Below are 21,373 nucleotides of genomic sequence, written 5' to 3'. Positions count from 1 at the left end.
TAGCGGTGCCTCTCCACGCCATACCCCCTTGTCAGTCACACCATCTCTCTTTATCCCACTGGAGCGTTGGTCAGTAAGGGGAGGCAGTTTGGTCTCGGGTAGTCGCTTCTCGCTGTCCCGTTGGAGACTGCACTGCCCCGCGGTGGAGCGGCGGGGCCAGGCAGTCCGGAAGTCCGGAGGTCTGTGCAGCAGTGCCTGCCCTCGGGTCTGATGAACATCTCAGTCCCCAACCCACTGACTCCGGAAGGGCGCAGGACTGGGCGTGGGAGGTATCATTTGGGCCTGCTTCTTCAGAGTCCCTAATCACCCTCTTGAACTGGGTCCAAAGCGCCAGTTGTAAGAGCTTCACGTTCCGTTATCCTTACCTAGTCTTATTTTATTTGGCCTTGTTCTTTCTTTAGCTTTTGAAGTAGACTGAGGCAAGGTAGTGTAACCAAGAGGCAGACTGTGGAAGAGACCAGAAGTCAGTCAAATAAAACCTTTATATTACAAACCCACACAATCCAGGCACCTGGAAGGAGAGCTGGTCCACACTTGTAGTAGAGTGCTCTTACCTAAGTGCTAACCGGAACTTGGCAAGATTTTGTGCCCAGTCTATAGCATCTTGGACCAAAAACTTCATCAATCAAGCCAACAAAAGGAAACAGGGCAAGTACTACATCCTCTACTGTGAAAGCAGGAAGGGGGAAACGGACAACAGTCAAGAACAATACCAGATTTCAGAACTGCAGTCCTTGAGCTTGTGTCCTTAGACAAAATACGGAAATATCTGAATATCTGGGTCTGAATCTCTGATTTAGTATATTCAGTTTCCGAGTCAACATTTTATGAATGAAATGGAGAATGGTTGGATTTTATTAATTATAGAAGTCACGTTTATTCTGCTTCAAGGCTTCATTTGCAACTCTATAAACTGATCAACAATTTCTTAGCATGTTTAACAGCTTTAAGTGGACCCAGTAAGGAGCTATGTGGTTAATTAAGAAAGGCATTATTCTGATTAATTTATTTCACTGGAATTGTTACTGTAGCTATGTGTTGTTAGAGACTGAGAGGATACACAAGAATAAAATGTGACTCCTATCTTAATGAGAGCTTTGTGTGGTTTTGTAATATTAGGCCAACAATATAGGAAACAACTAGGAAGCACTTTAAGCTGTAACAATGGGCCAAACCTAATTCATAATTACTCCAAAAAATAGCACCATTTCAGAGCACTTTCTATTTGTATTGTTTCATTTTGTCTGGAGTTAATTCAGATATGGGAGAGCAAGACCCATGCTGGGTCCTACATATTGGCTGGAATAGAGAAAGTGGAACAGAGATGGGGGAATCCCAGCAGAGATGATCTGATCAGGCTGAGACAGAACAAGGACTGAGAACCTGTAGAACATGAGGTAAAATAGTGAAATGCAGAGCTATGTTAACCGCTTCTCCATCTTTTGGTTAAGGTCAAGTGAAATACAGTGTAGTCCAAACCAGTCCTGAGCCTTTAGGAGAAAGTGGTCAAAAGTCTAAGATTGGGAGGGTTGAGACCCTTGTATTTCTAATGGTCAAACTGATTTTATTAAATTATAAGTTAAGAATAAGCACAGATGAGGAAGTATTCCCAACTCCTTATGTCTTCCCAATGGATCTAACACTGTGGGTTTTTGTCCCAGAAGGAGGGGTTCTTCCTTCAAATCTTCCCTCTACCATCTTACCTTTTAACTGGAAGGGGGTGTTATCTTCTGATTTAAATGATTTAACTTGAGAAGCTATCACCACAGGCCTTCATCTTTTGCCATCTCTGTGTCAAAGTTGTAAACCACACCACAGATTGATATAATCCCACGCAATCTTTCTCTGTTGTCTGTGTCCCAGATTCTGCCAATCCCTCTCCACATTGCTTGCCACCCCTGCTGAGTCTATATACTGTACCTGTAGAATGTACATAAATGCCATATGCATGCATGTTAGTCAGCCTTCTGTTGTACGACAAAATATCTGAAACAGCCTAGAAGAGGAAAAGATTATATTGGTTTACAGTTTCAGAGAGCTCAATCCATAGTCGGTTGATTCCATTACCCTGGGTCTGTGGTGAGACCAAACATTATGGTGGAGAGTGTGTGGTGAAGACCCTTCTCACTTCATGGCAGCAATGAAGCAGGGAGAGAGAGAGAGAGACACTAAGGGTAAAATATATCTATCGAAGGTGCTAAGGTTTGGATATGAAGCATCCCTCCCAAAGGTTCACATATTAAAGTCAAGCAGTGTTCAGAGGTAGGGCTTTTGGTATCAGAAGGGTTCTGACTTCATGGATAGGTTTATCAATTGGATTCAAAATTTAGTTAGACTATTGGGAGGTGGTATGTGATGTTGGAAAGTGGGGTCTAGATTTGAGAAGTGAGTCACTGGAGTTATATATACCCTGTAAAGATCTACCTGCCCCAGTCTGCTTCCTGTAGTGTACTCTTTTTCCTGATCACCATGAGGTAAACAGCTGTTCTGCTATGTGCTCTTACCATCATGATGTCTGCCTCCTCACAGGCCTCTAACATTGGAGCAAGCTGACCAACAGAAACTTCCAAAGCCATGAACCAAAATAAATATTTCCTCCTTTAAGTTGTTCTTCCCAGGTATTTGTCACACTAACAAAAATCTAACTACACAAAAGGCAGACCTCCAGTGACCTGTTTCCCACTGTTAGGCCTCTATCACTTCCCAGTGTTCCAACTATGAGCCCATCATTGGTACTTTACCCATTGAGGAGACCAGAGTATTCACCATTCAATCACTTCCCCCAAACCTGTCCAGTTGGCCAGCAAGACTTTACCACATGCATTTGGGGAACACTTTAGGTTGAAACTAGCAAGTCCTTTTGTTAATTTTCTTCTCTTCCAAACAAAAGCAGCATTAACAACCACAGGAAGCAGTGTTCACTCAGTTCTTCTCACATCTGTAAAATCACTCATTTTGCTGCCTGATAGAGGCAGGGGAGCAAAATAAGTCAGGTTTATGGAGTGTATGAGATGATTTTGAAAGAACATGTAAAGTTTTCTTGCTATTTTATAGTTATCAAAACGTTTTCTAGACCAGGCGTGGTGGTGCATGCCTGTAATCGCAGCACATAGGACGCTGAGGCAACAGGATCACCCATAAGCTCAAGGCTAGCCTAGGCTATAAAATGAGCCCTTTTCTCAAAAACAAAATCTTTTCTCTTGAGAGTCCTGGATTTTTTGTATACATTTTCTCAAAAGAAGAAAAATACTTTGTGACGTGGAATTCAAATTTCCATGTCCATAAGTGAAAATTGACAGGCACACAGGCATGCTCCTTTGTTTTTGTGTTGATTATGGCTAGTTTCTATGCAACAGCAAAGTTAAGCAGTTACCCCAACTACAGGATCCACAGCCTAAAGTACTTATTTCTAGGAACTTTAAGAAAAAGTTTTGATTCTTTTAGCCTTAGATGTCTCTAATGCGGTCTTATGTGGTGGTATATACCTCTAATCTAAGCACTAAGGAGGCTGAAGCAAGAGGATTTCAAGTTTGAGGCCAGCTAGACCTTTATATTAAGACCCTATTTCAGTAAACAACAACTACAAAAGGATGTCTTTAATAAATCAGTCCAAATGATTGTTCAAACTGAACAGACTTTGGAAATCATGTAGTATTATTTTAAAATCCCACATTGGTAAAGATTAAGTTTACTTCTTGGCTAAAATCAGTCAGTGGACAGAGGGGGTACTGGAAGCCTAGGTCCACACCATCCATGTCATTTCCTTTCTTGGGCAGAGTTTACCTTACTTAGGATAAGGCCAATTACATGTGAGTTGGCAGCACAGAAAATTCATCAAAACTTTCTGAGTTTTGATCCCATGTCCTTCACTAATATAGTGCAGGATATATCGATGGATATTTAGACATAATTTATTTCGGCTATTTTGAGTTGCCTTTATTTTTCTTTTTCTTTTTTTTTTCACACTTATCAAATGGGTGTGGTCCTTGTGTTTGTTAATCAGCTCCCCAAAACTGTAACAAAAGAGCTGAGATAACTTAAAACGAGGAAAGGTTTATTTTGGCTCACAGTTCCAGGGGTTTGGGTCTGTGTTTGGCTGCTTCCATAGTTTTGGGGCTTGTTGGCAACACATCATGGTGGGAAACGTGGTAGAGCAAAGTGTCTCCACTCGCTGCTGGGGAGCAAAGAAAAAGAGGAAGGAACTGGGGTCCTAACATCCCCTTCACAGCACACCCCCAGTGACTCAGCTTCCTTCTCTCAGCTCTGCGTCCTAAAGGTTCCACAGCCTCCCAAAAGCACCATGGGCTAGGAGCCAGCCTTCAGCATCTGGACTTTTAAGGGGTACTTGTCTAAAACATAGCAGCCACCATTATTTTCACAACTTCTCTTTTAAAAACATTTCTGGGGTCTGGAGAGATGGTTCAGAGGTTAAGAGCACTGGCTACCCTTACAGAGGACCCAGATTTAATTCCCAGTACCCATATGGAGGCTAACAACAATCTGTAACTCCAGTTCCTGAGGAATTTGATGCCCCCTTCTGACCTCCGTCGTCATTGCATGACACAGGTGCATTTACACACATGAAGCCAGTATACTTGTACACATAAAATAAAAATAATAAAATATTGGAAAAAACCATTTGTCTATTTCTCTTTCAACAAAGGAATTTGGAGGTGCATGAGTTTCTGTTCCAGCTAAAGGTTGTTAAGGACTGTAAGGATGTCTGGGAAAGCCCAGAGCAAACAATTTTAACTCTGGAGTCCATGGATGGACCATACATATGGAAAGGAGAAGGAGTGTCCACATCAATAGAACTGTGTGGCTTATTGATGTAGGCATGGGCTTTCCTGGGGGAGGGTAGCTGTAGCTTTTATACAATTTGAAAAAGTCCTTGATCCCAAGAAGATTTGAAATTATAGGTGTTTGGGAGGAAACTGCTCAGATGTGTGAAAGTAGACACTGACTCAGGTTCCCCAGTCTGTCAGTCCTTGCTGACTTCAAGGGAGAGCTCTCTGCCTGTTCACATCCGTCCACCCAAGTTTTACCCTCTCTGCCACTCAAAGGTGATAAAAATTCATCAGGCTCACAGAACAGTTGAACTCAGATGGTGATAAAATCCCAGTATAATTCTCTCCAAAGAATGTTCTGATTAATAGAAACTGCAGAGGAACTAATTTTATGAAAATAGTAAATGGGATTGTTTCAGTTGAAGTGAGCCAGGAGAGTTGGTGCTGACGCCAAGCAGGAAGATACAAACAACCCCATTGTGGGGAGCTGACAGCTCCAATCTTGCTGCTTATTTATTAAATGTCTTTCCGCTGTAAATTATTAAGCTTGGATTTGAGGAGATGTGGGAGCTGACAGGATAAGACAATAGAATAGAAAGGAGACCTGGATCCCTTCCTTCAGTATTATTGCAGTATTGTGTTTTGTGAAAAGCCTTGCCCCCCTCTGTGTTGGAGGGGGGTATGCTTTCTCTTTGGGGAGCTCAGACATGGACGAGACAAGTAACATTCTTTTGATTTCTGAATTACTTGCTAGTTCTTACAAATTGGAATGGTTTTCATAAAAAATTCAACCTGTTGGCTCCACAACTGGGTAGCAGATTTTTTGTCCATTCTCTAAAAGGGCCACTTTACCCAGACAGGGAAGAGCTTGGCCAGCCTTAACATTAGGAAGCTCCAAATTAAATATTTTAGGACACAAAGCTGTCAGATCCAGTTCACTGCATTGATAGCTGGAAAGGCCTTTCACACTGGGAGGGAGCTCCAAGGCTTATTTCTTAAGCAGAAGAATAGGAAAAGGTGGTGGTCAGGGAAGGAGTTGAATTCCGATGATGCTCCTATTCATTTGAAACACTGGCATTCTGATAAAGAGGAGAGGCAAGTTGTTGCTTTATGTGACTCTTAGGTTCAGTTTTTAGCCCTCTGCTTTCAGGACAGCAGACTGGAGTGTCAGGGCTGTGTTTCCTGGCCAGATACTACCTGGTTACTTCTCAGGACAAGTAATAATAGCATGTGCATCACTACAGATGCCCAAGCACAGGGCCATCCATTCCTCACAACATTCATTCATTACTGGACATTGTGCTGTTTTGAAAGAGGGGTGGGATAAAGAATGAAAATAGACCCTGCTGTCATGGAAGTCTCATTTTAATAGGCAGAGCCAGGCAGTCAACACATAAACACATAGCTGCTGGCTTTAGTGGTATGAAGATGTAAAGTGGGGCAAAGGGTTAATGAGGGATGAAGGCACATGAGCAATAGGGAACACTATTTTATCTTTTTGAAGGTTTTATTTATATGAGTGTTTTGCCTGTATGTATGTAAGTATACCACATGTGTGCAGTTCCCACAGAGGCCAGAAGAACTGGAATTAAGAACAGGTATCAGCTGCCATGTAGGTGCTAGGAACTGTCCTCTGCAAGAGCAGTCAGTGCTTTTATCCATTGAGCCATCTCTCCAGTCCTGGGAAGCACTATTTTAAAGAAGGAGGCCAAGGAAGACCCCTCTGATGAAGTAATAACCTAGCAGTGACCTGAAGAAAGTGGGCAGAGCAACTCTCTGGAGAAGATCTAAGGGCTAAGTAAGAATGAGAAGCCTGGAGAGGGGCAGGTCATGGGGGCACCCCACAGGGGACCTTTTGGTCATGGGAGAGCTTGACCTTTTTTTCTGAATGAGATGGGAAATTGGAGTAGTTTTGATCAGACAAGTAATATTATCTGACTTATCACAAACCAGACCCAGAGTGACTATGCTAAACTAAGAGCAGGCCCTGCTTAGAAGGCTCAGAGGGCTGCTTCCTAGAACACCATGCCATGCTGATTCCTCCTTTACTGATTACTCCTGTACTTCTCATCTGTGGGGCAGGTGGGATTTCTTTGTGGGGTTATGATAAAATGGAGGCTAATGTCCCTTTGTTCTACAGATTAGGAAGATGTTATAACATCATCAGACATGGAACCATGGCTCAGGAGTTAAGAGTGCTTGCTGCTCTTCCAGAGGACCCAGTTCTATTCCTCACACCCATGTTGGGTGGCTCCGGAAGCTCACAAATGCCTCTAACTCCAGGGGACCTGACATCCTCCTTTGGTCTCCAAGGCACCACACACACACACACACACACACACACACACACACACACACACATATACACAGAGACACAAATATATATATATATGGCATCCCCCTTTGGCCCCAAGGCACCACATACACACATATATATATATCTCTCTCTTTCTGAATATATATATATATATATTCAGAGAGAGAGAGAGAGAGAGAGAGAGAGATATCAACTGACTGGCCAGAGGATGATTCTTTGATTGCTGAGCCAGTGTGTGCCTAGATTGAAACAATTAAAGAAGGGAATTAGTGAGTATGTAACTAGGGTTCATGGAGAAGAAATCTGGGGAGTGATGAAGGGCAGAGGACCATCAGGCTGAAGAGAATGAAATCAAGTTCCTGAAAGATAAAAGAAACAGTATGAAACCATGTGTTTCAGGGCTGAGAGGGATAGCCATTCTCTGAGTTGAGACTGCCCCACTCCTCTGTTAGCAAACCTTGGATTCAACCTGACCCTGTGGCTGTGCTTTGATCAAAGTAATACAGGCCTGATGCAATGAATTTCATATACTGAGCAGATTAATCCACATGCCTGATAGCACTGTTGTAGAAATAGGGGATTCAGAGATAAAACACAGTCCCACCTCCACATTGTTCACGTTCTACTGTACAAAACATGAAAAATAAAGTTCACCTCAGAGGCAAATCTCAGGTGCTTCTGAGGTGCAGAGAAACTAGAGGGCCAGGGGAAACAGGCTTTTTGAATTACTGCAGATTACGCAGCCTGAGGAAGATGATTCTAGGCACAAGGAACAGCACATGTCCACCTCCAGTGGTGTGAGTACAGCAGAGTAGGTCATGTGCTTGTAGCTAGGCATGCCTCTAGCATGGGGCATGCCAGGGATGAAAATGAAGGAGGTCGGAGACCAAGCAGAGGGGTCTCCACTCAGGTTGGGAGGGGCTTGTATGTCATAACGAGGAATTTGGGCATTTTCTCCGATTCCAATGAGCCACTGACTAAAAGATAAGCTATTATAAGGCCATACATTTAAGATATGCATATCTTCCATAAATCTCTTTTCAGGTCTTTTGACCTCTGCTTGAATATATTCAGCATTGGGAAGCTTTCAGTTCCCCAAAGCTGCCTACCTCATTGTTACATCCCATGAATTTTAGAAAGCTCTTTCTTACACTGAGTCAAATCCTGCCTCCTCACCATTCCTACACATTCGTGTCTAGTTTTTACCATTTGTAGCAACACACAGAAGGCCATTTAAAAAATACATAAAGGTACCTGTCAATCTCTCCCTTAGTTTTCAGTCTCTGACTTTCCATAGCGCTGCCTCACTCTGTGTGTATTCCATGTTTCTCGATTCCAGTTACAGAGATGTGGATGGACTGTAGTTCATTAGTGCATCTTTTGGAATCTGGTGCCAGAGTGCTGCTCATGATTTTTCAAAGCTCTAAAGGGTGTGGAGTACATTGATGGTATCACTGCTGCCCTCCGAGCTAGAAACCATATGACCACCAGGGATTCCAGGGTCCTCAGTTTGATACTGGTCACATTTCATTGCTTAACCTTCTGATTAACTGAAACATCTAGCTCCTTTGCACACTGAGTGCTGCCAAGTCATAGCCTCACCATACTTGGTTTGTGTAATTTATTTTTGAAATCTAAATGTAGGAATGGATACTTATTTGAATTTTATCTTGTTAGTTTGAGCTCAACATTCCAGCCTAGTAGACTCATTTTAAAAGTCTTAATTCTCATTCCTGTGATACTAGTAGGTCCCCTTTCACAAGTGATAAATGTCCTTTGAATGTTTTAATACAAGTCACTAAAAATATTGCCTAGGATAGAACTTGGAAGCATTGGAGATCTCTTTCCAGTCTGGGTGTGTGTTCAGATAGCTTCAGTTTTACCTAATGACCCGTTTTACAACATTATTTATAATATTTAAGATTTATTTAATAGTTTATTGAAATCTCTGAAGATTTATTAACTATTCTGCTAAAATCAAGATGCACTGCTTGGCATTTCCTCTCACTGGAATCAATAAACTCAGCCATAGCTTGCTCTGACCTTCACTATTTAATATGTCCTCAAATTCTGGCAGTGAACCACAACAAATTCCTGACCCTTGGCTGTGGTCTTGCCTCCATCTTGAATTTTCTCATGTGATTTCAGTTGCCCTGATCTCTTGCCATTTTCTATCTTGTCATGAATCTCACTTGATCTCATTCTTTGTGCTACATCCAGTGCCTCAGTTCCAGCTGTTGGACCTGCATGTGGTACCAGGATGCTCACTTTAAGTCCAATTCTGGCAGTTACTTACAATCTTTGCTTTCTAGAAGCTGGAGTGTAACTGAGGAGAGAGCACTAACACACTATACAGCATGTTAGGCATAACTGATTGATGACTTGAATGTGCTGTTATGAGTTTGGTGACAGTACTGAATGGGGAAATTCAAGAATCTTAGGAAGAATGTGCCTTTCTAGGCAAATCCCTTTTACAAAGGTTTGGATATTTGGGCCACAGACATTTCCTTGAAAAGAGGAAGGGAAATGTAGGTGGAACTTCCTGTGGACGTCCCTATCATTGGCTCCAATGCTGCCTATCTTACAGGAGCAACCTTGTCTGTGCCATCTAGTGGCTGTTACCATCAGAAGCCTTACCCGCCTCAAGGAGAGAGCAATTTAACGCCATTTCCAACTTAAGCACCATATCTACAGGGCGTGAAATTAGTTCCAGCAAGCAGCAAATTTGCTGCTAATAAAAATATTTAGCGATTCACTTGTCTTTAAATCAGCAGCAGAATATTCTTTTCCGTGCATCAATGCTTGTTTCTCCCAATTCTAATATTTGATAATCAAACTAGAGTTGTTTAGCTTAAAGCTATGAAACAGCAAGTTCTTCAGTTCTGCAAAAATTTGAGTTTCCTGAGCAGAAATTCCCATTTCCATCTTTTCATCAGAAATAGGTGTATATCTTCCTTGAGTCATGGAGACAGAACCCTGTCACTGCTTTGGGGATCTTGGAAAGAAGCATCCATGCTCTTCTGTCTGCCAGATTAGTTCCCACATCAATGCACATGGAGAATCTGATGTTCAGAGAAGACATGACTTCAATTTTGTGGTTAGACACATCTTTACTCTGTCTCAGTGCCAAACTCATTTAACTTTACTATCTCTTTCCATGAGAGTTCTCTAAATACTATAGATATTGTAGAACACTAAAGCAGCCTTTCATGAAGTCAGCAAATATTTATCAGGCATCTACCATATGCATTCATTGGTCTGTGTCTTCTTTTGAGCCACAAGTGTTCCAAGGAGCTTAGTGTGACAGTCTGACCCAGCAGGTGGCACCTCTGCTCTGGCTGCTGGAACAATGGGCGACAATGACTCCTACATAGTCTTCTTTCTCCTTAGTGAGCTCAAAGAAGGAACAAAGAGAATGTATACCTCCTCACTGGATTCTGAGCAGATCATGTATTTCAGAGTCCAAATAATCTAAAGAGATGATGTGGTGGATCCTGGGGACTTGATCTTCCACCCCAGAGGGGCTCAATTTCAACCGTCCTTATAGGAAATCAGGTTATATAGTAGCTTCAGGTACAGTTATTGCATCCTCTTCATGAGATAGGGAACAAAAACAGGCTTTTTGTTTGGGGGAGGGGCCCCATCAGGGCTGATAACAGGGAATTAGGATCAAAGACTCAAGTTCAAGTACCTAGCAACACTGACATCACTGATGGAAAGACAGAATGACACTTGGCAGTGACTAAGAGGCCAACACGGAGGTTCAGAACTAGGAGAAGCAGAAAGGGCTCAGTGGTGAGATAGGGAACAAAAACAGGCTTTTTGTTTGGGGGAGGGGCCCCATCAGGGCTGATAACAGGGAATTAGGATCAAAGACTCAAGTTCAAGTACCTAGCAACACTGACATCACTGATGGAAAGACAGAATGACAGTTGGCAGTGACTAAGAGGCCAACATGGAGGTTCAGAACTAGGAGAAGCAGAAAGGGCTCAGTGAGGACCCAGAGCCTGCCATCTCTGCTCCTGGCCCTTTCTCTCAGGTTCGCTACTCAGACACAGCCCTTCCTCCTCTTTTGACTACAGTTTCCCCATCTGTCAGAACAGATGAACTTGACTGCTGACCCTTGCACATGGAATGACAAGAGGCTCACTAGAGAGGGCAGTGGTGAGCATCTGGATTTCTCCTGGTAGGAAGAGCAAGACTATTCCATGTTAGGCCCCTAGATGATGTGAAATCCCCCATCCTACTCTACTCTCAAAATCTCAAATATCTGTGGCTCGGTAAGGGTCTACTGAAGTTTCTGATGCCTAAGACTCTGATGTTTCTATTGTAGTAGGGATCACTCAGTGTGAATTTAGGAAATATAAAATGGATTTGATGAATAAGCTTCATCCATTAAATACTTAAATAAGAACTAGAATTAAGATTGGGGGGAAGGTAAAACCAAATAATTTAGTAAGTAAAAATAGAAATAAAGCCAGGTGTGGTGATTGCACATTTGTAGTCCCAGCACTTGGGAGGTGGAGGCAAGAGGATAAGGATTAAAGGTCATCTTTGGCTACATAGGGAGTTGTAGGCCACCCTGACTTACATGAGAGCCTGTCTCAAAAATAAATACATAAACTTAATAAGTAAATAAGCACACAATAAAATAAAATAGAAATAAAAACATTCTCCAACCGTGGTCTTGTCTTTTTCACATGCCAATCAAAAGAGACTTTCTGGGAGTGAGCATCAAGGAAAGCAGGGGACTTGGAATGTATGGGATGAATGATGCTGAGAACATCTACAGGGAGAACATCCACTAGGAAGCAAGAATCAGGAGGAGCCAGACGTAAACAATAAGACAAACTGGAGAGAAAGGAGGGAGCTAGCAGATGGAAACCCTTTGAACCCAGAGGCAGAGCTGGGAGGGCTGAGGGAGGAATGATGGGATCAGAGCACAGCTACAGGCCCTCTGCTGGGCCTCCTGGAATCTGGACACCCCCTGGGCTGCTTCTCTGAGTGCCCTCTAGGTCGGTTGTTCTGTCTCCATTTCTCCTTCCAGCAGCCTTGCCTCCACCAGCTACTATACAAGCAAGAGGTTGTAGGCCTATAGCCCTCTTGTTGGCAGGTGCTAGAGCTATATCAGGAGTCAAGCAGGTTCCAAGGACGGAGTAAGGATGCTTCAAGGGATTTAATTTCCATTGTTTCTGGAGTACTTCTCATAACAGCATTAACCACAGGCCCATGGCTAGGTTTCTGAGAGCTCGCTTTAAGCGATGCACAGATAAGATAAACCCTTAGCAATACCTCTGCCAGACCCTGATGACCATGACTCTAAGATGTAGATAATACTAAACCAAGGCTGAGCAGAGCACATGATCAGGGTCCACAGCCCAAAAGGTCTTTACATTTAAATGAATAATGCTGAGAGGCATTAAATCCTTCTGCACCTTCAGAAAGAGGGGTGTGGGAGCAGGATGGTTCATAAATCAGGTGGACCATTTGCAGAATTTCTAATGGGCTAGCTTGCTGAGCTTCCTTGAAATCCTCGTCAGAGGTCAGAAACTGATGAGTTTATTTTTCTCTAAGCAAAAGCTTAATCACATCCCTAGACCTAGCACCACCAGTATGGGTAACTGAAATCAACACTGAATCTGCCTACTAAGGGAGGAGACAGCACAGTGAAAGACTATCAACCTACCAACAATGCCTCTGTGTGCTGGATAGCTTTAGTGTCAACTTGATACACCTGGGTTGAGGGAACCTCAGTTGGGGAATTTCCTCCATTGGACTGGCCTGTAGCCATGTCTGTGGGGCATTTTCTTGATTGTTGAGTCATGTGGGAGGGCCCAGCCTGCTGTGTGTGGGTAGTGCCACCCCTGGGCAGGTGGGCCTGTGTTGGATAAGAGAGCAAGCTGAGCAGGGACCAGGGAAACAAGCCAGTAAGCAGCATTCCTCCATGGCCTGTGCTCCAGCTCCTGCCTCCAGGTTCCTGCCCTGAGTTCCTACCTTGGGTTCCCTGATGAACTGTGACCTGGGAGATGTAAGATAAATAAACCCTTTCCTCCCCAAGTTGGTAGTGGTCAGAGTGTTTTGTCACAGCAATGAAGAACAAACTAGGACACTCTGTTAGGACACTCACACTCCAAAATGGAAATGTCAAAGTGAAAAATGGAAGTAGCTTTCCTTTTAGGCAGTACAGCGTCCTATTGAGAAGATGGGCACTCATGTCAAGCTGAGTTTAAATGCTGGCCCTACCCATTTCTGTGCAACCCTGGGCAAGTTTCTTAATCTCTCTGTGTTTTGACTTTTTCATCTGGAAAAATGTACTTACTTAAAGGTTTAAGAAAAAAATAGCCAGGCGTGGTGGCGCACACCTTTAATCCCAGCACTCAGGAGGCAGAGGCAGGTGGATCTCTGTGAGTTTGAGGCCAGCCTGGTCTCCATAGCGAATCCAGGCCAGCTAGGGCTACAGGGAGACCCTGTCTCAAAAAAAAAAAAGAAAAAAGAAAAAGAAATGTGGGGCTAGAGAGATGGCTCAGCAGTTAGAGCACTGACTGTTCTTGCAGATGACCTGGGTTTGAATCCCAGCACCCACATGGTGACTAATAACTGCCCGTGATTCCAGTTGCAGGTGACTCCAGTTCCAGGGGTTCCAATAACCTTCTTCTGTCCTCCGTAGATACTGCACGACTTGGGTGCACTTAACATCCATGCAGGCATAACACTGATACACATAAAAAGTAAAATAAATAAATAAATAAAAATTTGAAAAGAAAGATGCTAGAGAGTGATTGATCCATGACAATGTTTATAAAACCCTTCAGAAAGAGACTTTCTAGTTGGGCATGGTAGACCAGAGGCAGGAGGATCTCTGTGAGATCAAGGTCAGCCTGGTCTAGTAGTAAGTTCTTGGTGCCAGCTGGGGCTATAGAGAAACCCTATCTCAAAGAACAACAACAAAACAACCAAAACCAAAGCCCAAAAGAGATTTTTTATTCATATGCATTTACATACATACAGGCAAACCACTCCTACACATACACTTTAAAAAACCTTTTTTTAAAAAAGAATTATTTTTAAATTATATGTATGTGCGTTCGTGTGTGGGTTTGTATATGACTGCAGGTGCCCTTAGAAGCCAGAAGAAGACATAGGATCCCCTGGAATTGGAGTTGTGATTGTGAACTGCCACATGTGGTGCTGGGAACTGAATTTCTGTCCTCTGTAAGAGCAGTACATGCTCTTAACTGCTGAGCCATTTCTCCAGCCCCAAAGTTGATGTTAAATTTAGTTCTCTGTTTTTTCTTTCTTTCTTTCTTTCTTTCTTTCTTTCTTTCTTTCTTTCTTTCTTTCTTTTCTTTTCTTTCTTTCTTTCTTTCTTTTTTTTTTTTGAGACAGGGTCTCCCTGTAGCCCCAGCTGGAACTCACTATGTAGATCAGAACTCACAGATATCTGCTTGCCTCTGCCTCCCAAGTGCTGGGATTAAAGTTGTGTACCACCATGCCTGGCATAGTTCTGTTTTTTTAACAGTATTATGTTGTCAATTGCTCTAGCCCCATCCCAACTTTAACATTATCCTTGCTTTCCTCCTCTGAGGGATAATAATTTAAATCTAACACATACCACACACATATATGAGTATATATATATATATATACTCATACATGCACCATATATCTATATACATATACAGTATGTAATATATATCTTTTTAAAAGTTAATACTGGTGCATTTAAGTTTTCCTTAGTTTTATATGCTCCAAACTTTCTAGAACTGTATATTTCCTACAGTTTGGCCATGGATATCAGGTAATTTATCAGTTCCTATCAGTTTAGTTTAGTTTGAGGCTCTGCTGCCAAGGTCTTTTCTGGCTGCAATCAAGGTTGTCATCTTCAGACCTGTGACTCATTTGAGCATTAGCATTTGGGAATTCCTTTTTTGTCTCTCTTAAGGGAACTTCTGACCCTGTGTCACCTCTTTCATTCTCTGTCTCTGTCTCTGTCTCTCCCCCACCCCACCCCTGGGACAGGGTCTCACTAGGTAGCCTTGGCTGGCTTCAAACTCCCAGAGTGCTGGGATTAAAGGCATGTACCATTACACCCAGATGTCTGTCTTATTTTGATGGCACAAATCTATGATTCATGAGAGACAAATAGTATGTCACTTTTGGAAATATCCATTTTAAATTTTATAGCCTGACTTGTAATTTGTCAAGATATAGAAATATTACTTAAAGCTTACTTTGCCTCACAGTTTTGAAAATACTATTCCATTATTACTTTTGTATGTTGACCTACTTTTCTAGGAAGTCTAACACCTTCTGTAGTGCTGAGGATTGAACCCAGGGCCTGCATGCTAGGTGTATGCTATGCATTGAGCTGCAATCCCCAGCCACGTCACTCAGATTCTTATTCCTTTGTGTGTCATGTTCCTTCCTCTTTGGAAGTTTTTAGGACTTTTTCCTCCCTTGTTATCCCTGCCACTTTCTCTCTTTTTAATCTTTCTGTTTAACTTATCCACTTTATTGAAATATAATTCATAGGGGCTGGAGAAATGGCTCAGAAGTTAAGAGTGCTCTTGCAAAGACCTGAATTCGGCTAAAGTACCCATGTCAGGTAGCTCACAACTACCTGTAACTCCAGTTCTAAGATCTGACACCCTCTTCTCACACACACATACCTTCCACATACACATAATTAAAAATAAGACAAAATAAATCTTTTTAAAAAATATTTAAAGCTTGGTATGATGGCATACATCTTTGGTCCCAGCACTCAGGAGGCAGAGGCAGGTGGATCTCTGTAAGTTAGAAGCCAGCCTGGTCTACATAGCAAGTTCCAGGTCAGCCAGGGCTACATAGTGAGACCCTGTCTCAAGAAAAACAAGAACAAAAACAAAAACAAAACACAATTTTGGGGCTGGAGAGATGACTCAGTGGTTAAGGGCACTGTCTACTCTTGCAGAGGACCTGGGTTCAATTCCTAGCACCCACATGGCAGTTAACAACCGTCTGTAACTCCAGTTCCAGGAGATACGGCACCCTCTTCCAACCTCCACAGGCATTGTATGACATGGGTGCACTACTTACACACATGCAGGCAATACATTCATATGCATAAAATGAAAATAATAAAATATTAAAAATATTTTACCAAAGAAATATAATTCATAGACTGTATATGCACTCATTAAAATATACAAGTGATTTTTAGTATATTGGCCAAATTGTACAATCATCATAAACAATCTTAGGACATTTCATTATTCTTCAGAGAGACCCACTTCATACTAGTCAATTTCCAAGTCTCCTCAACACCAACACCCTTGAGTACCAGATAACCATAAGTTTGCAACTGCCCTATTACATGGCTCTGCATTACGTGAGTCTGTACCTGCCCTATTACATGACTCTGCATTACGTGAGTCTGTACCTGCCCTATTACATGACTCTGCATTACGTGAGTCTGTACCTGCCCTATTACATGACTCTGCATTACGTGAGTCTGTACCTGCCCTATTACATGACTCTGCATTACGTGAGTCTATACCTGCCCTATTACATGACCCTGCATTACATGAGTCTGTACCTGCCCTATTACATGACTCTGCATTACGTGAGTCTGTACCTGCCCTATTACATGACTCTTCAGTTTCACATCAACAGGACTGTGCCATACGTGGCTTTTGTGACTGGCTTCATTCACTTGGTGTAATGTTTCATTTATGTCATCAGATGTCTCAGTACTTCATTTCTTGTTAAGGCCGAATAATGTTCCATTTTACAGATAGGCCAAATTTTGTTTATCCATTAATAAGTTCACAAACATCGGGGTTGTTTCTACTTTTTGGTTATTAGGCACCCATGATTAAAGTTGTCTTTTTACCCCCAGTAGTCTGAAGTTTTGCACTGACATTCCTTGGTGTCACTTTTCATTTATTGTGCTGACACCAGACAGACTGTCAGTGTGGGGCATTATAGCCTCTTTTTAAAGAGAATATGTATGTGGTATATGTGTGTGTGCCCATATGTGCCCATGTATAAGGATGCACATGTGTGTGCAGGTGCACATGCACATATGTATGTGCACATGAATGTGTATAGGTCAAAGTTGATGTCGGATGTCTTCCTTGGTTGCTGTTGACTTTTGATATTTTTTGAGGCAGTTTCTCTGAACTCAGAGCTGGCCAACCGGAGCTTGGTGAGCTAGCCAGCTTGCCCTGTGGATTCCCTGTCTTGCCTCCCAAGTGCTGGAAGTGCAGGAGGCCACCACGCCCCCCAGCTTTTGTGTGGGCTCTAGGGATCTGAACTCTGGTCCCCGTGTTTGCACGGCAAGTTCTTTATCCACTGAACTATCTACCCAGTCCTGTCATGGACTTTTGCTCAAGATGTGATATTATAAATGTTGTGCCTTTGCTTATTTCTCCCTATTAGTTCTCTCTGCTTTCTCTAAAATTACTACCAGTAGGGTTTTGGACATTCTAGATAGACAGTTCTCAAATATTCTCACTCCTGTTCTTCTCTTTTCTATGTGATGCTTTTTTTGGTGCTGTTTCCTGGGAGAGCTCCTCTGTACTTTTCCAACTAACTTTTCTCTTTAATATTTTAATTTTAATAGGAGAGCCCAAGGTAGGAACTCAGAGCAAGAACCTGGAGGCAGGAGCTGGAGCACAGGCCATGGAGGAACACTGCTTACTGGCTTGCTCCCCTGGCCCCTGCTCAGCCTGCTTTCTTATACAACATAGGACCACCTGCCCAGGGGTGGCACCACCCACAGTGGGCTGGGCTCTCCCACATATCAAGAAGATGCTTCACAGACATGGCCACAGGCCAGTCCTATGGCAGCAAACCTGGAGGCAGGAGCTGGAGCACAGGCCATGGAGGAACACTGCTTACTGGCTTGCTCCCCTGGCCCCTGCTCAGCCTGCTTTCTTATACAACATAGGACCACCTGCCCAGGGGTGGCACCACCCACAGTGGGCTGGGCTCTCCCACATATCCAGAAGATGCTTCACAGACATGGCCACAGGCCAGTCCTATGGCAGCAATTCCCCAATTGAGGCTCCTTCAACCCAGGTGTGTCAAGTTGACACTAAAGCTACCCAGCACACTACTTGTTTGTTCTTTTGCATAGTAGCCTTTTCTTTTGGGCGAACACCCTGTCGTTTCTTGATCTTTTCGTATTGCAGTTATTCAGCCTGTTTTTGATGCTTCCCTTTATTTTTCGAAGAGACTGTTTCCTCGAAATTCCATTATTTTGACTTCAGTCTTTCACGTTAGAGACTTCTACCAATTTTTAGTGCTTTAGCTATTAATATTAAAAAATGATGCCCCAAGAAGTAGGTCCTAGTATTGTGGGGTACATGAGTGTGAGAACATGTGTGTGTATGAGAGTGTGTGTGTGTGTATATGTGTGAATGTATGATTATGTGTGTGGGTGTAAGTGTATGAGAATGTGTCAGAGTATGTGTGTCCCTGTGTGAGTGTGCATGAGAGTATGTGAGTGAGTGTGTGTGTTTGTGGGTGTTGAGTGTTTATGATAGTGTCTGAATGTAAGAGTGTGAGTGTATGCATGAGCATTTGAGTGTGCAAGTATGGATCAATGTTAGTGTGATCATGTGAGTATGAGTGTGTAAGATTGTATTAGTACATGTGTGTGTAAATGAATGTTAAAGTATGTGTGTGCATACATTTGTGTGTGTGTAAAAGTTTACATGAGTGTTTGCATGCGTGAGTGTGTGAGAAGCATGTGTGCATTCAGAGCTTGGTCTTGTGACTGGAAGACCTTATTCATAGTGGTTGGAGAAGGATCTGGTGTTTGGGTTGGGAGCCGGAAAGCTGTGTTGGTTCTCTTGAGCTGGTGAATTTCCAATAAAGGAATCCTCTCATTGGTAGAGATGAGCACAAGTTGGCTGCTGGCATGTTGGGGGCCTAATCAGAAAGGGGACTTTGGGGTCCATTCAGTGTGGAGCCTTTCCTTTCATCCCCTGGCTTAAGAACAATGCTTACCTCCACTTTCAGCAGCAGCTGTGTTTCTGTGTGTGGACCGCTGTCAATCAGTCTCTCCAGGGAAGTCCTGTCCTTTGCTGGGGATGGGCAGGGCAGGGTGGTTATCTGGCTGGCTGTTTCCAGCCTCACCCAGGTCATTGTTCTTGGGAAACACTGGGGGCAGTTACAAGTGAGATTTTGACAGATTCCTTCTACTTTTTCTTTTTCTAAAAAAAAAATTATTATTTTTATTTTATGTGTATGAGTGTTTTGCCTGCATGTCACGCAGTGCCTGTGGAGTCAGAGGAGGGCATTGGAGTCCCCTGGAACTGGAGTTACAGACTGTCAGCTGCCATGTGGGCACTGGGAACTGAACCTGGGTCCTCTGCAAGAGCATCCAGTGCTCTTAACTGCTGAGCCATCTCTCCAGCCTCCTTTTTAGAATTCTAAAAAATATCTTATTTATTATTTTTGCCATCTACTTTTCCTTGAAGCTGTGCTGCAGCCTTTGCCTGGAGAGCTCTTGTTGCTTTCACTCATTCGTTTATTGCCATTTTCACTGGGTCTTATCAGGATGTACAGATGTGCCCTTTGATTTATGACATCCAGACTATCACATTTGATAGAGATTCTCACTGCTCCTACCTGAGTCATCCTGTCCTCCTCACACACATATCTTTTAGAGGTATAGAAATAAAAAAGTAGAAATGTTGATCCAGTCTCTACATTTCTGCCAGATTAATTTTTCTTTTCTTTTCTTTTTTTTTTTTTGGTCTTTTTGAGCTGTCCTGGAACTCACTATGTAGACCAGGCTGGCCTTGAACTCACAAAGATCTGCCTGCCTCTGCCTCCCGAGTGCTGGGATTAAAAGCATGTGCCACCACGCCCAGCCAGATTAATTTTTCTAAAACACTGTTATAATTACATGACTCTTCAGTTAAAAATCCTTCCATTGCCCAATTTTACTATATGATAAGCATTAGAAGAAACTTCACAGAGCACAGTGAAGGCTGAGGCAGGAAGGTTGTGAGATTGAGGCCAGCTCTGGATGCATAGCAAGATCTTATCTCAAATGTCTCACCTCCTGAATCGTGAAATCATCTCCATTTAAAGCCCGGGGCTGATCACTTATGAAACCCTTAAAGTGACTTGTGAGGGATAGAATAAAATGGCTGAAAGGGAATGTACTTCATACAATTTTTAAGCCATATGATTGTTAATGATCTTTTATTTTTATGCTATTCAATGTTTTTCAAATAAATTAAAATTAATCTTGATCATGACAAACTCGACCCATCTCAAAAGCTAGAAGACCTTGTGTACCTTCTTTGATTTTTTTTTTTTCCCCCTTTGAAGTGAGTGTTCTTACTGAACATCCAGAGCGCGGGAGAATAACTTTCCTACTTCCCTTGCCACGGTCCACTTTACATCATAGACTTTTACGTGCAAGACTTGTCTCCAGTCAAATGTAAGCTCCTGGGGCCAAGGATTATTTCTTACTTGTTAGGCTCTAGAAAGCAGGGAGACAATATAATTCTCACTGAATGGGTGAGAAGGTGAAATCATGTTATTATTTACTCATGTTCCTTTGAGCTCAGTCCTCTGTGTGTAGGGAGAGAGGATTCTGGTTCCTGTAGCCTCTGGCCAGCTGGTCACAGGGTCTGCAGCTCAGTTGGAGCACTGCTTCTTTTTCCTTAGTCTCCTCTGTGTCAGTGTCTAGGTGTGTAACATTAGCCTAGAGACCCATGAAGACTCTGAAGAGAGCAATGGGCTCTGAAGATGCAGTAGGAGAAATGGAGAGAAGACAGGCTGGGTCAGGAGCCATGGAAGTAAACCATTTCAGGTTGCTGATGGATGTCACAGGACAGTAAGTGTCGAGAAGAGGCAGGCAGAGGAAAGGAGCAGAAGGCAGAGCAAGGGATCCAGCTCTGTAGAATACAGCTCCATAAAGGGCTCTTATCTCTGTGTGGCAAAAATCTGTCACTTGTTGAATCTTGGGCTGTTCACTGCCTGAAGTAAAACCACATTTCTCTCTCTCTCTCTCTCTCTCTCTCTCTCTCTCTCTCTCTCTTTCTCTGCAACTAAGAACTCAGCACAGCTCGCACATGCTCTGGATCCTTCAAATGTTTCCCAAATTGAAGTAATTGGGACAGAGTCTTTTAACATCCCAGCATCAGCCAGTGGCCACCAGCCTTCCTCTAGGAGAGGCATAATCTTGGGTAAGGAAATTTGCAGTCACCAGGCAAGCCTTCAGAGAGATAGCTTGAGCTTGTCACAAATAGGCCCTGAAACT

Source organism: Nannospalax galili, unplaced genomic scaffold (genome assembly GCF_000622305.1).
Source record: "Nannospalax galili isolate Female #2095 unplaced genomic scaffold, S.galili_v1.0 scaffold690, whole genome shotgun sequence".
Lineage (NCBI taxonomy): Eukaryota > Metazoa > Chordata > Mammalia > Rodentia > Spalacidae > Nannospalax > Nannospalax galili.
Note: the sequence above shows the minus strand (reverse complement) of the source record.